Consider the following 15,029-nt stretch of genomic DNA (forward strand, 5'->3'; position numbering starts at 1 on the left):
ACTACTACTACAACCACCACAACCACATCATCATCACTACCACTACTACTACAACCACCACCACATCATCATCACTATCACTACTACTACAACTACAACCACCACCACATTATCATCACTACCACTACTACTACTGCAACCACCACCACCATATCATCATCATCGAAATATTTTTTTAAAAAATTGAGCTTTATATAGTGCAATATCTACTAAATGTGCTCAAAACGCTTTACAAGGGGTCCCTGGTCAACATTTAACATGTAGGACGGGACATGACGCCTGTTAGGCGATATTACAATTTTTCGGACAAAGACAACTCTGTTAACGGCCAGGTACTCATTTTACACCTGAGTACGGTGAGAGAATGTGAGTAAAGAGCCTTTTCCAAGGACTCAACTATGCGCCGAGCGCGAGGCTCGAACCCAGGACCTTCCGATCCGGAAGCGAGTGTCATACTACTAGACCACACAGCCGCATCATTACCACTACTACTACAAACACCACCACCACATCATCATCACGACCACTACTACTACTACAACCACCACCACCACCATATCATTACCATTACCACTACTACTACAACTACCACCACATCATCATCACTACCACTACTACTACAACTACAATCATCACCACCACCACATCATCATCACTATTACTACTACAACTACAACCACCACCAACACCACATCACCTCACTAACACTCAGTACTACAATCACTACCATTAGGTTTTGGAGCTTTACTTCATTTGAAATAAGGAAACTTCGGAATTGTATTTGGCATTGTGTTTATATATCATAATATAATTCTAATCAGTTATCTATTTAGAACTAGATACTATACAATATGTATGCCAAATACCACCCCAATTCCCCTTTCTTGTGTGCGGGAATTCCTCTTTCGGCATTGAAATTGAGTGTGAGAGAGTCATCACTACACACATAAACAACAGAAACAATTTAAAAACAAGACTATGACACGCAACCACTCACACACGAGGCTATACTATTTATCCTTTTCTCTATATAGAATAGGAAAAGACAAACAATAGCTTGACTCTCGCTACACTTCGCATTGATGTTTGTCGTCTCACGAGTTCAACTCTCGGTCGACCTGTCAATATTCCTTTTTGCCTCGGACGTAATCATTAATAGAATGTTGTGTGGTTTTTGACCGTGAAGAAAACCTTAAGAAGTCACATTTATATCATTTTAGAGAGATCGTTTTGAATAATTTTGAATTAAACGAGCGAGCAGCAACTTGTTTTCATGAACGGCCGATCAGCGCTTGTTTACTATAGTAACGCGATTCCCAGCCAACATCAAAATGGCGGATATTTTTCTCATCGAGGCCGCTGGTTGGTTAGCCAATAAGAGCACCGTACGGTTACCATTGGGTAAATTCCTTGATATATATATATATATATATATATATATATATATATATATATATATATATATATATATAGAGAGAGAGAGAGAGAGAGAGAGAGTAGGTTAGAGAGAAAGAGAAATATGGAAAGAAAGAGAGAGAGAGAGAGAGAGAGAGAGAGAGAGAGAGAGAGAGAGAGCAGACAAAATGGAGGAAGAGTGAAGGTGACGGAGTGAAAGAGGAGGACAGAGAGATAAAGAGAGATAAATACAAAGGAAAAGACAGGGGTGAGAGAGAGATTAATATAGAAAGAAAGAGAGAAAGAGATAGAGAGAGAGAGAGAGAGAGAGAAAGAGAGAGAGAGAGAGAAAGAGAGAGAGAAAGAGAGAGAGAGAGGAGAGAGAGAGAGAGAGAGATCATGGATGAAACGCATGATAAAGGAAATATGTCGTATGGATAGGCAAAAGAGAAAGAAATGGAAGAGAGAGAGAGAGAGAGAGAGAGAGAGTAGGTTAGAGAGAAAGAGAAATATAGAAAGAAAGAGAGAGAGAGAGAGAGAGAGAGAGAGAGAGAGAGAGAGCAGACAAAATGGAAGAAGAGTGAGGGTGACGGAGTGAAAGAGGAGGACAGAGAGATAAAGAGAGAGAAATACAAAGGAAAAGACAGGGGTGAGAGAGAGAGAGGCAGATAAAGGGAGAAAGAGAGAGGGTGACGGAATGAAAGAGGAGGATGGAGGGATAAAGAGAGCAAAATACAAAGGAAAAGACAGGGCTGAGAGAGCAAACTTGACAGCAAAGCGGGGTGGGGGGGAGGGGGGGGGAGGGAGAGAGAGAAAGAAGAAAAGCAGAGAGAGAGCCAGAGATAGAGAAATAAAGAGGGGGACAGGCGAAGTAGTAACCATGAAGAGAGACAGAGAGAGGGGGGGGAGAGAGAGAGAGGGAGAGAGAGAGAGAGCAAGAGAGAGGGAGAGAGAATGAAAGGGAATAAGAGGATAGGGAAATAAAGAGAGGAAAATACAACTGAAAAGACAGGAGTGAGATAGAATATTAGAGAGTTGACCTAAAGGAAAAATGAAAAAAATACAAGAGAGAACGAGAAAGAGAGAGAGAGAGAGGGAGGAAGGAGAGAGAAAGCGTTAAAGAATAATAAAGAAGAGATGAAGAGAGGGGGTGGGCAGGCGAAGGGGGACCGATGAAGAAAGAGAGAGGAGAGAGGGAGAGAGAGAGAGAGAGAGAGAGAGAGAGAGAGAGAGAGATGTGTATCATATTACTAGTCTTATACAAAATTAATCTAAAGCGATGCCAGTGCGGTTCCTAGCCTTGGTCTTATACAAACTTATTCTATAGGAGACGCCCAGCTGGATGCGCAAACTGGTCGCGCAGTTGGGACGGAGGTAGAAAAACAATAACAAAAGCACGTGTGGGTAACCATCTTCTACCCTCTGCCTCTTGCTTTAAAACTTGTCTGAAAACAATTCACATGTTTGCTGCAGATCGAAGAATGAAAAACAAACTTCCTTCGAATTACTTAATCGCTATAGACACATGGTCAAAGGCAAACATAACCGACACCAGCCTCTCTCGGATAATCCGCTGACAGTCATTTCGTCACCCCACTTATCTAAATATATATCTAGTTATTGGGAAATATTTCATTACAGGCGAGTATCGAATCAAAAAGTACGTTTTACTCATTTATCCATAAATCATTATTATGTCTCCCGCTTATTCTATCAGATTTAAGATCGGCACGGTGGTACGGGAAGGTTGGGTTACGACCTTAACTCTGAGTCTAGTTTTCTATGGTCACGACATGATCAGTTTGCTGTAAGACGATGTGTGTCAGTGTGGGTTGTGGTGTGCATGTCAACTTTATATTCTTTACTTTTTCTTCTAATAGTAGTTTGTAAAAAGAATTCTCTTCGCTTAAGATAGGCTGTCGTCTTGGAGAATGAAAAACCAACATAGGGTGGTTTCTCTGTGATGAGAGCGGATCCTACCTTCTAGTACTAGTCCCTGAGTGAGATTCAAATTCAGGATTACAACAGGGTCTCTGAAAGAGCAGTGGTGCACAACAACAACAACAACAACAACAACTACTACTACTACTACTACTACTACTACTACTACTACTACTACTACTACTACTACTACTACTACTACTACTACTACTACTACTATTTGCTTTCACTTTCAAACACACACATACTCACTCTCATGCAGACAGTCACAAACTTAACTGTTTGTTTCAATATAATTTTAGGCTTTTCATTAAAAAGAAAAATGCAGTGTATAGGCAGACTTTTCAAGAAAAATCATCATCCAGTTTATGGACTCGAGGGATTTTTTTTTTAGTTTTTGTATAGGACTGTTATCACAATGGTTCAAAAACTATGTTGTCAGAAAAACTTAAGAGAAAAAAAGGAAATGGATTTATTCACATCAGCAACCAGTATGCAATTTTTTAAGAATTGAATTAAACTTAAGTTTCATATCAATATGCAGATTGAATAGGCAATACGCCTTAAAATGATCCATAAGACAATTATTTTTCTTTTAAAATTCAATAATACACATAGATTTTATAATAATCATTCATTCTTAAGTTTACCACAACATAATCAGGTAAAGCAGAGCATATTATAATAATTTATTATGACTTTCAGAGGATTGCAATATCCTCAAATTTGCAAACATATTTCTTTAGAAAGTTATATATATATATATATATATATATATATATATATATATATATGTGTGTGTGTGTGTGTGTGTGTGTGTGTTTAGTTTTGAAGAAAATAAGTAAAAAGTTGTGTTTCTTTTACGGAATGAGCGATTAAGCAGATTCTACGTCTATTTTTTAAAATAATTATGGCTTTGCATATATAGTGCGGAAAATTTACAATTAATGTGTCTAAATGGGAAAGAATTTGATTTGGGATAGGTAATACATGAGCTGAGTGTGTGATTATCCAATGAGGGCTAAAGTTTCATTGTCTTGCTTATAAATAAATTAAAATTAAAATTCAATTAAAATGGTTAACTAGAAAAGATTCAGATTCGAGAAATGGACTTCTTAGGCAGAACATGCGATTAACCGGTGTAGACTTAAGCGCTATAGTCTTGATTATAATTATCAAGTGTAGAAAGTTTGCGATTATAATTATATTAAATAATAAAGAGTCCGATTCGAGAAATGGTACACAGTGGTAGAATATGCGATTCCCCAGTGCACACTTAAGCATCATGATCTTGTTTACAAAGTGATGAGTACATTGCTAGGTAGTACGTGTAAAACTATTTAGAAACCCAGGCCTGCATTGTATGTGCTGTGTACATCGTTAGATAATACCTGCAAAACTGTTTAGACCCACTGACCTAAATGGTATGGCAGAAGTACATTATTAGATAATACCTGCAAAACTGTTTAGATCCACTGACCTAAATGCTATGGCAGCTCGTACATTGTTAGATAATACCTGCAAAACTGTTTAGATCCACTGACCTAAATGGTATGGCAGAAGTACATTGTTAGATAATACCTGCAAAACTGTTTAGATCCACTGACCTAAATGCTATGGCAGAAGTAAATTGTTTGTTAATACCTGCAAAACTGTTTAGATCCACTGACCTAAATGGTATGGCAGAAGTACTCGTACATTGTTAGATAATAGGCGGTCCTATGATAAGTGGTTACGCGATATATTGATTCATTTTACATCAATCCCAATACAAGTCGATTATGTCAACAAAACTGCAACATGGCGCTGTATGTTTATATCATATAGTTTTGTATTGGATGTATCCCCTATGATATCGCCTAAGTATAGAGAAATATACGCCCACCCTATATGTGACCAATAGTCTAGAAACGGTATTATACCAGAATGAACATCGTGATTGTAACTAAATATTGAGACAAACCTGTATCTTTTTAGTTTGGATAAATGTCTTCATTAAGGGGAGATAATTTTTTTTTTCGTTTCTTAAATTACCAGAATATTCCCTTTCCAAATTTTGACTATTTTCAGATAAAACTCAATTTTCTACATCTTGTCCATTGTGAAACAATACTGTTTTGACACGTCGAGTCACATATCCAAACATGGGCCTTTTCTATCGTACTCTGACCAAAAAAAAATCCACGTATTTAAAATTGTGGCCAGAGAACTCGTCCTCCAAATATTCATCGATTAAAATGACACTTATATTGGCAAAAAATTGTCTAACCTGGGACTATCTACAAATATGTGAGCTTAATATTCACTAAACGTGCTCATAGAGCTTTACAAAGGGCCCATAACCACCAGTAGCACTTTTCATAAAGGACCAGACATGACGCCTGAGACCATTTATACAGGACAATATGTACCAAATTTGCTCAAAACGCTTTAATAAGGGTCCTAGTAGACAGCAATATTTAACATCTAGAATGAGACATGACGTCTGTTAGGCGATATTACAATATTATTCCAACAGTGGCAACGTGGTTGACGTTCATGTGTTCATTTATACGTGAGTATGCTGAGAGAATGTATGTAAAGAGTTGTGTTTTTTCAAGGACTCAACTATGCGCTGCTCAAAGCTGGAGTCAATGCCAGGAATTTTCGATTCTGAGGTGATTGTGATACCACAAGAGCACATTTTTGCCACACAATATGTGACTACACGAAATACTTGGGCACAAGGCTACAGTGAAGGAAATCGGTTTTAAATGTGGCTTTTGTTAAATATAAACTCACCTGTACTTTGTTTATATTAATAATGATAACAATAATAATATGAAGTGCACGATCTACGTTTGTAATAAACTTCCTGTTCCACCCTTGCAGGTCAATCAAAAATGGCGTCTTTGTTTATCAATCTTCCTTGACTTAAAGATCTACCAATATCCAACCTCACAATCTATCATCTCCTCACCATAACACTATATCATAACAGGTTATGGGCCCGGGTACCTTGATGCTACAATATCAAAGCATTATTTCATTATAAAAGGAAAATCCAAGTGCCTGAAGATGTCATCGTACAGAACACCAATCTTCACAGGAAAGGTCGTACGAGCTATGGGAAGTAAATTTCTCGGATTGATGAGATTGAAGAATATATCTGCCTTAAATGATGATTCACCGACAAGTGAAGACAATGCTAATGCATTTGCAGAGCTAATACAATGTCTAAGACGACCATTCAACACCAACGGTCATAACCGATGCCAGGGACAAGGGTAAAGAGACTCTAAACACCCTACGCTCCCATTACAGACTTAAAGGGAAAGTACGAATTATCACGTTGTACAATGAGCTGACCTCCCTCGAACTCAAACTGAACGAGACAGTCACTGACCATGGGTGCCAGTTTTCCGGTTCGTGCCGGAATTCCGGTTTCGCGATATCTCGAAGTCAAATACCTCCGGTTTCAGTGTTCCGGTGTCCATCACTAAATTTTTCAAAAAATGTTGAGGGAGTACCTCTGCTACTCTCTGTCTCTCTCTCTGTTCTTTGGCTCCCCTAGAGAGAGACAACTGCACTGCGAGTATTTCACTATGTATTATAAGTTGGTTTTAAAATCAAATTAATTTCCTCATTGTGTCAATATGTTTGCTGTGTAATCATTTAATAATGGTATAAAAACGGTGATGAAATAAGAGTAAAGTTTAGGCCGCATTTTCAGTAGGAACATTTCAGGTTTGGCAAAGTGTCGAGATTTTAGTTTCAGGTTTCAGCACTTCTTCCTGCTGGCACCCATGATTGACTACATTATACGAGCGGAGACAGCCGCAAACGTCCTGTATCAGACAAAAGAAATAGTCAGCGACTCCCTGATAATCGCCATGGTACTAAAAGGACTGCCAAACTCGTTCCAATCATTTATTACCGTGACAACCCAACGTGAAATGCCTCAAACTTTTGGGGAATTCAAAGGAAGCCTTCGAAATCAAGAAAAAAAGTCAAAACGTCAACACCACAGAAAATTCAACCATAATGATATTCAGGGGTCAAAAACCGAATCACCGGTGGTGTTCTTTCTGCAAAGCTAAAACACATACGACTAAATAATGTTTCAAAAGGCCATCGAACTCAACCTCAAAAAGAACATCCTATTGCACAAAGTGTAAATCTTCATCGCACAATACTAACTCGTGTAGACGCTTTTGCAATTTCCACAAAAGTGACACTCATTGGACAAGCAATGCAGAGGTCGGGAAAATCATCACGCCAAGCAAACCAAGAACATTGAGAGAGATGACAACACATTTACATTCGTGGTACAAACACAAGAGCAAGGAAACGTCAACAATTATTCAATTTCAACGACGAAACTACTTTTTGACAGTGGTGCTTCAGCACATACCATCACCATTATGGGATTGTTCGAATCATTCGACCAAAATTTCAAGGAAGAAAACCACGTAATTGAGCAAGCAGATGGAGAAAAAAAACCTTCAATGCTGTCAAAGGAAGAGGAAATGCTATCGTCATGATTCACGATTCAAACAACCAACCACAAAAACTTCTCAAAACGCCTTGTTTGTTCCAAAATTCAAACAAAATATTCTGTCAGTATCTGCCGCGACAAGCAATGGCGCAACTATTAAGTTTCGGGAAGAAAACGGAGAAATCGAATACAATGGACTTACCTTCAACTTGTTCAAATCGCAGAATTTGTATTTTATGAATTCTTTCAAATCTAAACCAAAAACTGAAACAAAGACAGCACGCCACACTCTCAAAGAGTGGCACGTAATTCTTGGACACTGCAACAATGCCAATATTCTAAAGTTGGATAAAAACGCCGAAGGGATGGTGATGACGGACAAAACTGACTTCGATTGTGAAGTGTGTATTTTAAGCAAAATGCCTGACGTCCGCAGTCAAAAATCTGACTTATCTGCTAGAGGGCCATTAGATGTAGTCCACGTTGATCTTGCAGGACCCGTTGATCCACCTGATATTAACTGCATGAAATATTTTATTGTTTGCATTGATAGCCTTACTAACTTGAATCTGTGTATTTCATTTAGGAGGAAAAGTGACGCTGTTAAGGCTTTTAAGCAGTATTTAGCTGACATTGCTCCCTATGGGCAAGTTAAGATTGTTAGGAGTGACCAAGGGGGAGAATTCACTTCTAACGAGTTCAGTTGACAGAAAATAAAATCAAACATGAATTCACTGCGCCATACTCTTGTCACCAGAATGGAAAGGCGGAGAGAGCATGGCGAAGTCTTTTTGACATGTCTAGATGTCTTCTATCACAATCAGGGTTACCTAAAGGTCTCTGGACGTATGCTACTTTGGCTGCCGCATACATCCAAAACTGGTGCTTTAAAAAAAAAACATTGATTGCACACCATTTCAATGCACGAGTATTACCAAAAAGAATCTCAACATTGCAAACATGGAGATATTTGGATCTGAATGTTTTGCTTTAACACGAAATCCTAAGAAACTTGACAACAGAAGTGAAAAGGGGATTTTTGTAGGCTTTGAAAGAAGTTCTTCCTATCTTGTATTCTTTGCAGACACACAAACTGTGAAGAAATTCAGATGTGTGAAATTCTTCAATTGAAATTCAATTTCATGAATTGATTTTTGTTGATAAACCTAGTCCAGAACCATTCCACAATTTGATGACTCCTCCCTATGAAAATGTCACTGTCAATAATGAAGAAGAATAGTCAAATGATTTTGGACAAGACTTTGCCACAAACCAGCACAATGATCAATGCAACAATCAAAAGTACAGCTCTGATACCACAAACGTGCCATGTGAATATGACGCACATGAAGAGATTGATTACCAATCTGAAAATCAAACCAATCCTAGTGCTGAGACTGAGTCAAAATCAAAAGAACATAGTGTGAAACCCAAAAGAACACAAAAGAAACCCAAATATCTCAATGACTACTATTTAGATGATGATACTGACAATTGTGTACAGTTACTCATTTCGGTTACAATGCAAATTATGTCCATAAGACTTATTCAGAAGCAATAAATAGTCACAGTAAAGAAAAATGGAATGAAACTATGAAAAAGGAAATGAGTGCCGTAATTAAAAATGACACTTATGATGTTGTTCCTCTACCCAAAGAGAGAGAGAGAGTGTGTGTGTTTGTGTGTGTGTGTGGGGGGGGGGGTGTATGCAATAAAAGCAGACCAATTTGGGAATGAAACAAACAAAGCTAGATATGTTGCAAAGGGATTCTCTCAAGTAGAAGGTATTGATTACAATGAAACTTCCTACAACTAGAATGAGTTCAATCAGACTCTTTACACAGCTGTCTAAACAGCATGACTATGAGATCCATCAAATGGATGTTAAGGCTGCATTTCTAAATGAGCCCATAGATTGCCCGATATATGTAGACCAACCACAGGGATTCAAACTCAAATAAAAAAAAAAACAATGATAAAGAACGCTTAGTCCTGAGACTGAAGAAAAGTCTATTCGGTTTAAAACAATCCGGTAGAAATTGGAACAGTCTTCTTGATACTTAACAGAAAGAAGGTTTTATCAGACCTGGCAATGACCCATGTTTCTACTTCAAACCTGACAATGAAATTTACTTACTTGTATGGGTAGATGATCTTCTGATTGCACCAAAATGTGACATAATTAACTCTGTAAAGAAATCACTTGAAGAAGATTTCCAAATGAAAGACCTGGGAATTGTATCTCATTTCTTAGGTATTCAGTTTGAGATCACAGATGATGAAATTTCTATCTCTCAGAGTAAAAATATATTGAAACTTTGCTTGATAGATTTGGAATGCAAAACTGCAAACCATCACAAATCCCATATGAACTGAAACCATGCAATCATGAAAATAACTGTGAAGTACTTGATGATGAACAATTACAAGTGTATAAGCAAATAGTTGGAGCTTTGATCTACATTATGACAGCTACCAGACCTGACATTTCTTACACCATTACCAACCTGTCTCAATCCATGCACAATGCAAAGAAATGTCACTTGACAATGGCAAAACACTCACTCAGATACCTGAAGAGTACTAAAAATCAAAAAGTGTTTTTCAGGAAAAATGAAAAGATTAAGGGGGGACCTGTAGTCAAAAATCCATTTTTGATTGTAATGCTAATATTGCTATTCCCTTGTTATTTTAAGGTGGTAGGAGGTCTAATTTGATGATTAACACCAAAAAAAGCCAAAAAAAAATTTTTTTTAGACATAGTGAGACTAAATAGGCTAAAAATAGACCAAAAATCCCAAAATTTCTTACAGTAATGCAGCCAAAACCAACGTATAGATCTCTTCCAAATTTACACACAATGTTTCTTACAACAAGAGCTATACCATGACGTAAAGGTTTAGCAATAGTCCTGAAAATAAATTTTTAAGAATTTTTTTTTCGATTTCGGCTGAAAATTTGGCGCGGAATTACAGTAAAAATTCGATTTAAAAATTCATAAAACTGCTCAATTTTAGTTTACCCCAAAACCCCTACGTCATAGTACAAAACACATTATAAGAAAGATTCTGACCAAATTTGAAGATAATCTGATGGAAAATAATCCAGATATGAATGTTAGAAAATAAGAAAATGACGCAAAATGGAGTTTTGAGAAAACGCAAAATTTGTCTTTAATTTGATAATAAAGTTAATTTTGCAGACAAGCAAAGGAAAACATCCATCAAAATTTCAAAGTATATTCAATATAGAACAAGAAAACAGTTAAATTTTGTACATTTATCAAATTCTGAAAAAATTATGATCGATTCGCTAACCCATACCCCTAAGAAAAAAATTGCGGAAAAATTGAATGATATCAGTTTTTTACAAAAAAATTAATTTAGCGATCAAATATGCTTTATATTTATAAAATTCATCAATTAAATCTCATAAACTAATAATATGATGTATAATTTGATGTTAAACACCCGAAAAAAAACTCAGAATTTTTAAAATAAAATTTTTAAGGGGCATTATAGGCTAAAATTAGACGTAAAACCCTAAAATTTCTAACATAGATGCACCAAAAACTAGCATATAAATTTCTCTCAAATTTAAACACAATGTTTCTCACATAAATAGCTATATCGTGATGGAAGAATTTATCAATAGTCTGGAAAATAAAATTTTTAGAATTTTAATTTGATTTTGCCTGAAAATTTGGCGCGTATCGACAGAAAAAAATGAATTTAAAAAATTATAAAATTGCTAAATATTAATTTACCCCCAAAAACTTCCATCATGATGTAAAAGACATCATAGAAAAGATTCTGAATAAATTTGAAGATGATCTAAAGGAAAATGGCTAAGATAGGATTGCTAGAAAATCAGAAAATGACATAAATCGGAAAATTGAGAAAGCGCAAACTTTTTTAATAATTTGACATTGAAACTGATTTTGCAGGCAAGTAATAGTAATAATAATAATAATAATAATAATAATAATAATAATAATAATAATAATAATAATAATAAATAATAATAATAATAATAATAATAATAATAAAAATAACAATAACTATAACAATAACAAACAATAATAATAATAATAATAATAATAATAATAATAATAATAATAATAATAATAATAATATAATAATAATAATATTATTATTATTATTATTATTATTATAATAATAGATTAATTTAAGGTTTTAAGTATATGTCCAGTAACTATAAAGAAAAAAATGATGTCTTTCTCAATAAAGTAAACTTTTTTTTTAATGCCCACAATGGGATTGAACCCAGAACTTTCAAGGTTAGAGTCTGACAGCTTATCCACTGCGCTACGTAGTCACCTGACTGTTCATAACATTTCATAAGGTCTCTCTAAAACCTCATTTTACCTTCAATGCAGCTTCTGTCTTCTGGTTTAAAATTTAGATTTTTTAGATTATCATTATTTTTTAAAATTTATTACCAAAGAAGTTAAACCTGGGTATTATCCACCCAAAACCACCACACTGAAAGCATCAAAGGGGCAATAATAATACCTATGTCATAAATAGATGAAAAATGTTGAAAACTTAGCGTAGATGTGAAATCCTTAAAGTAATTAAGGGAATAGCCTACATTATTTCGAATGCAACGATTTGAGTAAAAACGTCAAACTGACAATAATAATAATAATAATAATAATAATAATAATAATAATAATAATAATAATAATAATAATAATAATAATAATAATAATAATAATAATAATAATAATAATACACATTTATATAGCGCTCATTCTCGTGTAAAACACAAGCTCTGGGCACTTTACAATATAAATATCAATTTTAAGTGAAAGAAATAATAACAACAATAATAATTCATAGCCAAATCAAGGATTCATATGGAGTCAAGAAAAACAAATACAGTAAAAATGTGTCTTGAGATTCTTTTTAAAAGTAGGTAAAGACTTGCACTCCCTCAGACCACGTGGTAGTTCATTCCAAATCTTGGGGCCGAAACAAGCAAACTTTTTATAGTGTCGAAATTGATTGTTTTTGAGAGTGTTAGTGTCGTCGGTACATTTTTTATGATATCTGTTTGACTCAACGAACTTTCAAACTGACTTTACATTATACAAGGAAATCAAGTTATCTGTTTATCTATTTGTAAAAAATACATTTTTAATTTTCAAATTTTTCAGTAGAGTTGTGCGCCGTATAATTTTTGTATTGACTCAAATGGCACAATGTTCTCCATAAGGCTATATTTTTTAAAGGAAGGATTGATCTCTTAGTCTTCTATGTTTCCCTCAACCCCCCCCCCCCCTCCCCTTCTTCATCTTTCACTGCCAATCCACCTCCTTCTACCTTTTTACTTATAAGTTTGTTCCAAATTTCATGGTGTAACTTCCTTTCGTATTAATTTTACTTACACGGTTGTTCTTTTACGTATTAATGCCATTAACAATAACCAAAACCTCGACTCTTTTAATCAACCAAATCAATCAGTCATTCAACCATGTGGGAAAGCGATATGATATAATACAAAGCTAAAATACAAAGAGAGGGGGGGGAGAGAGAGAGAGAGAGAGAGAGAGAGAAGGGGGGGGGGAGAAAGAGTGTATGTGTTTGTGTGTGTGTTGAAGAGATTAATAGAGGAAGATAGAGAGTTATATATATATATATATATATATATATATATATATATATATATATATATATATATTATATATATATATATATATATATATATATATATAGAGAGAGAGAGAGAGAGAGAGAGAGAGAGAGAGAGGGGGGGAGAAAGTGTGTGTGTGTGTGTGTGTGTGTTGAAGAGATTAAGAGAAAGAGAGGGATATATATATATATATTGAATCGTATTGGATACAAATATGGTACGAAAGTGCTCGACATGTAGCAATGGAGCGAATTTCGACAAAAACGTCAGCACAAACATTGGACAGCAGTTCCTGAAGTTAATTGATACATACTTTCCAAAAAACCACAAGCTACATAAAATTACCAACAGGAATACCATAAAAATAAGCTACTCGTGTATGCGCAACATAGAACAAATAATTTCAAGCCATAACAAAAAATATTAATTAACCACCGACAAGGGCACAACCCACCCACCAGAAAATGCAACTGCAGAAATAAGGAACATTGCCCGCTAAACAAACAATGTTTAGAATCAAATTTAATTTACCAAGCCACAGTCACCGAAACTAAAACAAACAAGAAAGAAAAATATGTAGGACTAACGGAAAATAATTTCAAAACAAGATACAACCTCCACACCTCAACATTTAGAAACACTAACAAAAAACATCCACAAAACTCAGCGAACATATTTGGAAATTAAAAGACAACAAACTAGACCACAACATTTCATGGAAAATTATATCTAAAGCAACAGGATACACACCAACATCAAAACAATGTAGCTTATGCCTGGAAGAGAAATATACTATAATCAAACACCCTCATGAAGCCACACTCAACAGGAAAAATGAGATGTCCACATCGACGGAAGTACTTACTAATCAACTACAAACCTACGGAACCACTTCAACAAGCAACAACAAACAACAAACCAAACTCATGTAACACACAGTCCTGACGATGGCTGAAAAGGCCTGAAACATCGATGTAGACTGAATCCAACATTGTGGTAAATATTAAAATTATATATATACATATATTATTATTATTATTATTATTATTATTATTATTATTATTATTATTATTATTATTATTATTATTATTATTATTATTATTATTATTATTATTATTATTATTATTATTATTATTATTATTATTATTATTATTACAATATGATGCATCGCATCAGGGCGAACGCTGCCATACACAGCGATGAAATGAAAAACGAGAACATTGTTGTTGATAAAGATGGGGACGATGTTTAATAGATGAAGGACGATTGAAGAAAACCTTGCAGTAGGATAACAGGACAACGGTAGAAAAGTACGTAAAGTAGAAGTTTACAGCTGTCTTACATACATTTGTACAGTAGTAGCATGTGCGACAGGTCGACTGCAAAATATAACATTAAAAATATTTTTATTTTGGTCTCATTAAGTTTTATAAACATAATTTAATACGTGGAATTGTAATTAATATGCTAACATAGTTGGAGTGTCTCCACATATTATGTCAATCAAATCATAATCAAAGGGAAATATAGAAAGAAAAATAAACAATAACAGTAGGTT

This window comes from Berghia stephanieae, chromosome 12 (genome assembly GCF_034508935.2).
Source record: "Berghia stephanieae isolate SIO BIC M18660-M18661 chromosome 12, UCSD_Bste_1.3, whole genome shotgun sequence".
Taxonomy (NCBI): Eukaryota; Metazoa; Mollusca; class Gastropoda; order Nudibranchia; family Aeolidiidae; genus Berghia; species Berghia stephanieae.